The sequence below is a fragment of the Leptonychotes weddellii genome, chromosome 1, assembly GCF_054177405.1.
Source record: "Leptonychotes weddellii isolate Sample4059 chromosome 1, ASM5417740v2, whole genome shotgun sequence".
Classification (NCBI taxonomy): domain Eukaryota; kingdom Metazoa; phylum Chordata; class Mammalia; order Carnivora; family Phocidae; genus Leptonychotes; species Leptonychotes weddellii.
Genome location: NC_138369.1, coordinates 65,998,619 through 66,006,102, shown reverse-complemented (window position 1 = coordinate 66,006,102; position 7,484 = coordinate 65,998,619). Strand labels below are relative to the sequence as shown.

The following is a 7,484-nucleotide window of genomic DNA, read 5'->3' as shown; positions in this document are numbered from 1 at the left end:
ACCTAGCAACTGGCACACATTTCAGCTTACACTCCAGAATACTTTTTTTCCCTAGCCTCCACCCAAAATTCAGTTTTCCAGTTGTCCTTTAAGAGTTGCCTCTTGTTTTAAATTTTATTTTAATGTCTCCAAATAGGGATTTAAAAAAATAAAATATTCTGGTTTTTTTTTCCTCTGTTAAAAACATAACAAAAAATAGTGATGTGGGGGGATGATTTAAAATTATCACCATGATCATGAGTGTTTGGACTTGCTTTGATAGTACAATGCTATTGTTGCCTGTAAAGCGTTTAGTATTACACAAAATGCCTCATGTCTACTACATTCTAATAGAGTAGTTTTCTCTCCTAGCTTTACAGTTAAGTCTTTTTTTTTTTTTAAAGATTTTTTATTTATTTATCTGAGAGGGAATGGGAGACAGAGAGCATGAGAGGGGGAGGATCAGAGGGAGAAGCAGACTCCCTGCCGAGCAGGGAGCCCGATGCGGGACTCGATCCCAGGACTCCAGGATCATGACCTGAGCCGAAGGCAGTTGCTTAACCAACTGAGCCACCCAGGCGCCCCTACAGTTAAGTCTTAATAATAGTAGTTCATCTCTGACTTCCAGAGTGATGCACTGTTGAACCCAACAGAGCCATGTTTTAGATCCGTTCCAACCAGTTCATGGGGTTTGTGATAGCTGTGGCCACATCATTTTTCTAGAAGATTGTACTTGCTGAAACACTGAACCTATCTTAGTAAATTTGAGGAGAAATAGTAACAGAGAGTAGCCGGTGACCTTTCAGAAGAAAAGATACATTTCTGGAGGCTTTCTTTGCCTGGGCTTGCAGTGAATTCTCTCACCTTGGTTAATCATTCCTTGATAACTTATCGTTCAGATTTTCAGGACTGTCCCTAAATTATATTTCACTCTTGGAATATTTGATATTCAGAATCTCCAAATTGCAGGTCTCTTGGTGTGAGCTATGTACCAAGAACTTTAAAAATCTATACGTGACCTTTGCCTGCCTTCTTCACTCTAAGCCCCAAATGTAGTGAAAGAAGTCGCCTATTTTCAGTGACTGAAGGAATTGTTTTCTCAGTGGAGGAGGTATTTTATTACCTTCCACAATTTGACTTAGGTGAGCCACAGAATCCAAAACCTAATTTCCCTTTTGGCAGAAGGGTGTTTTGTGGTCCCAAGAAAGGAAAAGGACCCCAGGATGTCAAAGCTGGGATGGGAGCCAAGGTCCAAGAAGTCAAAGGCAGGGCGTATGTGGACTGGGGGTCAGTGGAGAGTTGCCAGACATGAGGGAGGCAGGGGTAGAGATGGACGTCTGTAACCAGAAGAGAGAAAGCAACAGAGTTCGGAAATGAATGAACTCAATGGGGAGTCAAGAGAAATGGAAGGGTCCTGCGTGGTCCCTGTTTTAGACGCCATGCTGCTGCTCAGACCTCCCTTTGCTAATAAAGGTCTTATTCTCCCAGCTGCCAATAGCGCTGCTCAGAATGTCCCTCAGCTGTCGGTCCTCTTTGGGGTTGGGCAGCTCTCTTTCAATGACTGACCAAGGCAGGAATATAAAGTCTCCATCCACTCACCCCAACTGAGAACCACGCTCAGGGACCCTCACAGTTCCAGAGTGCCCACTGGGTTGAGTTGACTGAGCCTTTCATTGGGACTGTATCACAGCCCAGCTTCTCCCTTTGTCCAATCCTGTTCCTTCCTTCCCATTCCATAGGTGCTGATTCCAAAAGCATTCTGTAATAAACATCCCACATGCTCATCTTTGTCTTAGAGACTGCTTTCTGGGGCACTCAATCAGGGGCAGTCAGCTAAAGCCCCTTTTCATGTTTGAAATTTGTCTTTATGAACAGCCTGGACTGAGATATGAGGATGGTCAAATAAGTTTAAAACTTAAACAGCAAACTAGAAGCTCAAGGTATAATGGTCTTTCATGTCCTTGTATGGCCTACAGTGCTGAACAAGTAAAAAAGGATTGTCTACATGGGAAAACTCAAGTGTGTACGGCCTTAGGAACATGCAGACAAAGACCCTGACCTTTCCTAGTTTAGGTCACACCTAACCTCAGAAGAGATAAGAACTGGACCTCTGGGAGGCAGCCAATTGAACCTTCAAGCCAAGGACATGAACAGAAATTGGTTCAGAGAGTAAACTTAGGTCTATAATGAGGAATCCATTAGATGATGGGCGGTATAAAGAGACAAATGAGTGGTGTCTTAGGCTCCTTCTGGATGCTGAAGTCCACTAGGGCAAGAACTGGTATTTAAAGGAGTCACAGCAGGAAAAATTCCCTAGGTTTCCTGAAACCTGGAAATGAAAGAAACTAATCAAAGAGAGGGAGGTCATTAGCACCTAGGATTTCTACAGCAGGAGGAACTTCATCCACAGCTTGCTGCTGAAGATCAGACCGATCCAGCTGGCGTCCTGACAGCCTGGGAAGAGCCCTGTCAGGCCAAGACAGAGGCAGTGTCCTCAGTCACCGCCCTGCCTCTCCACATCTACAAAGCCTGGCTCTCCAACCTCAAAGCACAGACGGGGAACCGACCACGTTGTGTTGGCCCATAACTCTTCATAGCATTTACAACAGTGTTTTATGAAATGGAGAGTTGTGAGATGGGCACAGTATATTTCTTTTCTCGGTTCCTTCAGAGCAGATTACAGAGCTCTGGACATTGAATTTGGTGCACTTACAAATTACTTCTGGGTATTATGTGGTCAGGTCCTGTCCTTGCACCCATAACACACATTTTCCCTCCTTTATTTTTTTTTTTTTAAGATTTTTATTTATTTATTTGAGAGAGAGAGAATGAGAGACAGAGAGCATGAGAGGGAAGAGGGCAGAGGGAGAAGCAGACCCCCTGCTGAGCAGGGAGCCCGATGTGGGACTTGATCCCGGGACTCCAGGATCATGACCCGAGCCGAAGGCAGTCGCTTAACCAACTGAGCCACCCAGGCGCCCCATTTTCCCTCCTTTAAATTCAGCTTAGTTCCCCATGGATATGTACAAATATATTCATGATTAATTTAAGATAGGTCAAATGTCTAAAAGTGTTAGTGTGGAAAGCGAGGATGATGATTTTACGCAGTGGACTCAAGCTTTTTGGTACATGACAGATATCAAATTTTAGGATGTTTTGCTAGCACAAAATTCAAAATGACATGAGCCAAGACAGAAATAATTGTAACACAGTCGACATCTACAGGACTGCAGCATCTTGCTGCATCTATAAAAATGTCCACACTATTCATTTTGTCCTCCATTAGCATCAGGCTTTTGTTAAATAGAATGACTTGCTTCCCTAATGTTAGATTCTTATATTTGGAGGACTGGGTCTCCAAGTTTCAGGAGACATATAGTCTTCCAGCTTGACATTCCCCATGCCTCTTCCCCCTTACACCAACATCACCACAAACGTGTGTATACCCAGGCAGTAAAGATAAGATTTTATTTGTTGATCAAAAGTACAGTGTGCTGGTGCAAACTCTAACTGAAGTGTTATATGTAGTATTTTTGTTGAACATATTTAATTCTGTGAGACAATCTACAATTGAGTGTGATTTTTTTTTTTTTAAGATTTATTTATTTATGAGATGCCTGGGTGGCTCAGTCGGTTGAGCATCTGCCTTTGGCTCAGGTCATGATCCCAGGGTCCCGGGATCGAACCCCACATCGGGTTCCCTGCTCAGCGGGGAGCCTGCTTCTCCCTCTCCCTCCTGCTTGTGCTCTCTTTTGCTATCTCCCTCTCTCTCTCTCAAATATTATTTATTTGAGAGAGAGAGTGTGAGAGAGAAAGAGAGAGTGCAAATGGGGGTAGAGGGAGAGGGATACTCCTCAGGCAGACTCCCTGCTGAGCATGGGCCCAATGCGGGGCTCTATTCCAGGACCCTGAGGTCATGACCTGAGCCTAAACCAAGAGTCAGACCTTAACCACCTGAGCCACCCCGGTGCCTCTAAGTATGAATTCTTAACTGCTTTATCTCTTCTCCTCTCACTGTCCTGATTAGTATTATCTTGTTCATTTCCAGAGATGAAAGAAAGGGAATGGGGGAAGAAAATGAATTCCTGGGCTGTTTTTTTAAAAACTGATACCATTACATGCTTAAAAGATCGTAGTCTGGTAATATGTATATATTTTCAAATACCACATAAAAGGCAGTGTATACCTGATCAGCCTCTTGTCTTTTGTTTTTCCACTGAGTATTTTATACTGGAATGAGATCCATTTTAATACACGTAGCAGGGCCTTATTTAAAAAAAAAATAACTCATGCTACTGGATCATGTGAAGCTATCATGTTTTATTTAATCAGACCCCAAATTATGAATATCTAGTTTACCCTTTACAACTGTAGACAAAGCTGCAAGGAATGTTTGTATATTAATTTACAGCCTGTCAGCTACCTATAAATATCACATCTGAATTTCCCCAGGTTCTGTACAATTCTCCTGGCTCTGAAACACAACTTCAAAGGTCAGTGAGGAGAAAGTAGGATACTAGACCTTGTGGGGAGTTAACCCCCTATTCTCACGCCTGCCATTGCAACCTCCAGCTGCCATGTTTATTTTTCATCAGCGCATCACTACTTGGCATTTCCCCTGACACATCAGACTGCTTCCCAGTTTCCTGCTTGCTGCCGGCAGGGCTTTTCTGCATTGAGCACTGAACACATTTCTACTCATCTTTTAAAACCTATTCACACATCATCAGTCCTAGGCAAGCACCTTCCCTCTGCTTCCAGAATTAATCACCTTATTTGCATGCCCTCTACCGTGTACACATTTCTGTTACTGCCCAAATAACAATTTATTATAATTATGTGTGTACATGTTTGACTTCCCTATTGGTCTCTAAGTTGCTGGCGGGTTGGGACTGGAACTTATTTGTTTTCCCATCTTTAATGCTAATCTCTGTCATCTAGACCCTTGACTAATGTTTGCTAAATGGCACAGGAGAAAATTCTAAGTGAATTTGGCTATATTTAAAAGAGAAACATTTGAGGCTCGGAGTCCATGGTTAGTTTTAGATCTTTAGGAGACAATGGGGACCTTTGTGGTAGAAAAGGCCCTTTGGAAGCGACAGAGGTGCTGTGTAATCAGTAAGGAATTGAGGCACTCGGAGCACCTAAAATGCCGGATTACCTCAGTGCCAATCAGTGGAAAACCAAGGAGGATGAGAAGGACGACAAGCCCATCCGAGCTCTGGATGAGGGGGATATTGCCTTGCTGAAAACTTATGGTCAAAGCACTTACTCTAGGCAGATAAAGCAGGTTGAAGATGACATTCAGCAACTTCTCAAGAAAATTAATGAGCTCACTGGTATTAAAGAATCTGATACTGGCCTGGCCCCACCAGCACTCCGGGATTTGGCTGCAGATAAGCAAAGGCTGCAGAGTGAACAGCCTTTGCAGATTGTGAGGTGTACGAAGATAATCAATGCTGATTCAGAGGACCCAAAGTACATTATCAATGTGAAGCAGTTTGCCAAGTTTGTGGTGGACCTCAGTGATCAGGTAGCACCTACTGACACTGAAGAAGGGATGAGAGTTGGGGTGGACAGAAATAAATATCAGATTCACATTCCGCTGCCTCCCAAGATTGACCCAACAGTTACCATGATGCAGGTGGAAGAAAAACCTGATGTCACATACAGTGATGTGGGTGGCTGTAAGGAACAGATTGAGAAACTTCGAGAAGTAGTAGAAACCCCATTACTTCATCCAGAGAGGTTTGTTAACCTTGGCATTGATCCTCTCAAGGGTGTGCTGCTCTTTGGTCCGCCAGGTACAGGCAAGACCTTCTGTGCCCAGGCAGTTGCCAACAGGACTGACGCTTGCTTCATTTGACTTATTGGATCTGAACTTGTACAGAAGTATGTCGGTGAGGGGGCTCGAATGGTTCGTGAGCTCTTTGAAATGGCCAGAACAAAAAAGCCTGCCTTATCTTCTTTGATGAAATTGGTGCTATTGGAGGGGCTCGTTTTGATGATGGTGCTGGAGGAGACAATGAGGTGCAGAGAACGATGCTGGAACTGATCAATCAGCTGGACGATTTTGATCCTCGAGGTAACATTAAAGTGCTGATGGCCACTAACCGACCTGATACTTTGGATCCAGTACTGATGAGGCCAGGGAGATTGGACAGAAAGATTGAATTTAGCTTACCTGATCTAGAGGGTCGGACTCACATTTTTAAGATTCACGCTCATTCAGTGAGTGTTGAAAGAGATATCAGATTTGGGTTGTTAGCACGACTGTGTCCAAAGAGCACGGGTGCTGAGATTAGAAGCGTCTGCACAGAAGCTGGTATGTTTGCCATCAGAGCACAGCGAAAAATTGCTACTGAAAAGGATTTCTTGGAGGCTGTAAATAAGGTCATTAAGTCTTATGCCAAATTCAGTGCTACTCCCCTCTATATAACATACAACTGATCCCTGAAGGCTTTCATGAAAACACCTCTTTTCATTGGAATCCTAACTTTATTAGACTTGTTAATAACCATTACACACACAAAAATAAAGCATTTCAAAATTGTAAAAAAAAAAAAAAGAAAAGAAAAGAAAAGGCCCTGTGGAGAGATGGTGATATCAGCTTGTCTTCCTGCCTACTCTGTGTGAGTTTTGGCATTTTGTTTTGTATGACATTCTTCAGCTTGTTGGTATTACAATGTTGGAGGTTTTGCTAAGTGAATCAGAAAATTTCAAGTTACCGAGAAATAAAGTTGATAGAAGGCACAGCATGGATACCAAAGTAAAAAATCTTGGGTAAGAAAGAAAGGATAACAACAACAACAAAAAAGCTTAAGAGACCTTGAAATATTTATGTAATGAAGTTTGAAAAGGAACATGTGTCTAAATGAGATTATCCAGGGGGAAAGCCTTGCTCCAAGTATGCCGAATTACCATTAATCCTATTGGCAGAAATCATTTATTTCTGCTCTTAAAGTTTGTGTCAAAGACTCATATGTAGTTTTTAGTATAATTATTGTCTAAACTTCCAGCATTTAAAAGTAATACTCTGAATTGACTGATTTTTTTTAAAATCATAGATTATAGGAAAACAAATCCTCAACTTAAAAAGAAATTCACTTTAAAATGCCATGCTTGGTTTTTTAAAATAGTTTATATGATGCAAAAAATCAGCTTCAAATTAAATAACATTCCTGGTAATTGAATAGAAATTTCTCCCAAATAAAAGCATTTTAAAGTCAAATTTGTAGTTATTGCTATAGCAACAAACAAGAATTTATAACCATTATATTAATGAATGACTCAATGTTTTAGATTTATAATCAGATGGAAAGATAATTTCATTTAGTATGAGCCCAGTGTTCTTTCTCGATATCTCTCTTAAGCTTATTCAAAGCCCTCCTTTAGAGATAATTTACATGGTATTACTGTTTTTAAATTTTTGCACATGATACAAAATAGAAAAAGTACAAAAGTGTAGACAGAGAAAATAGTTTTATCACTTCCCTATTTTTAAT

General features: G+C 41.6%; 1 pseudogene; it reads left to right on the top strand.

Moving 5' to 3' along the window:
- Nucleotides 1-5,076: 5,076 nt before the first annotated feature.
- Nucleotides 5,077-6,444, top strand: LOC102738483 (26S proteasome regulatory subunit 7 pseudogene; annotated as a pseudogene).
- Nucleotides 6,445-7,484: the final 1,040 nt, after the last annotated feature.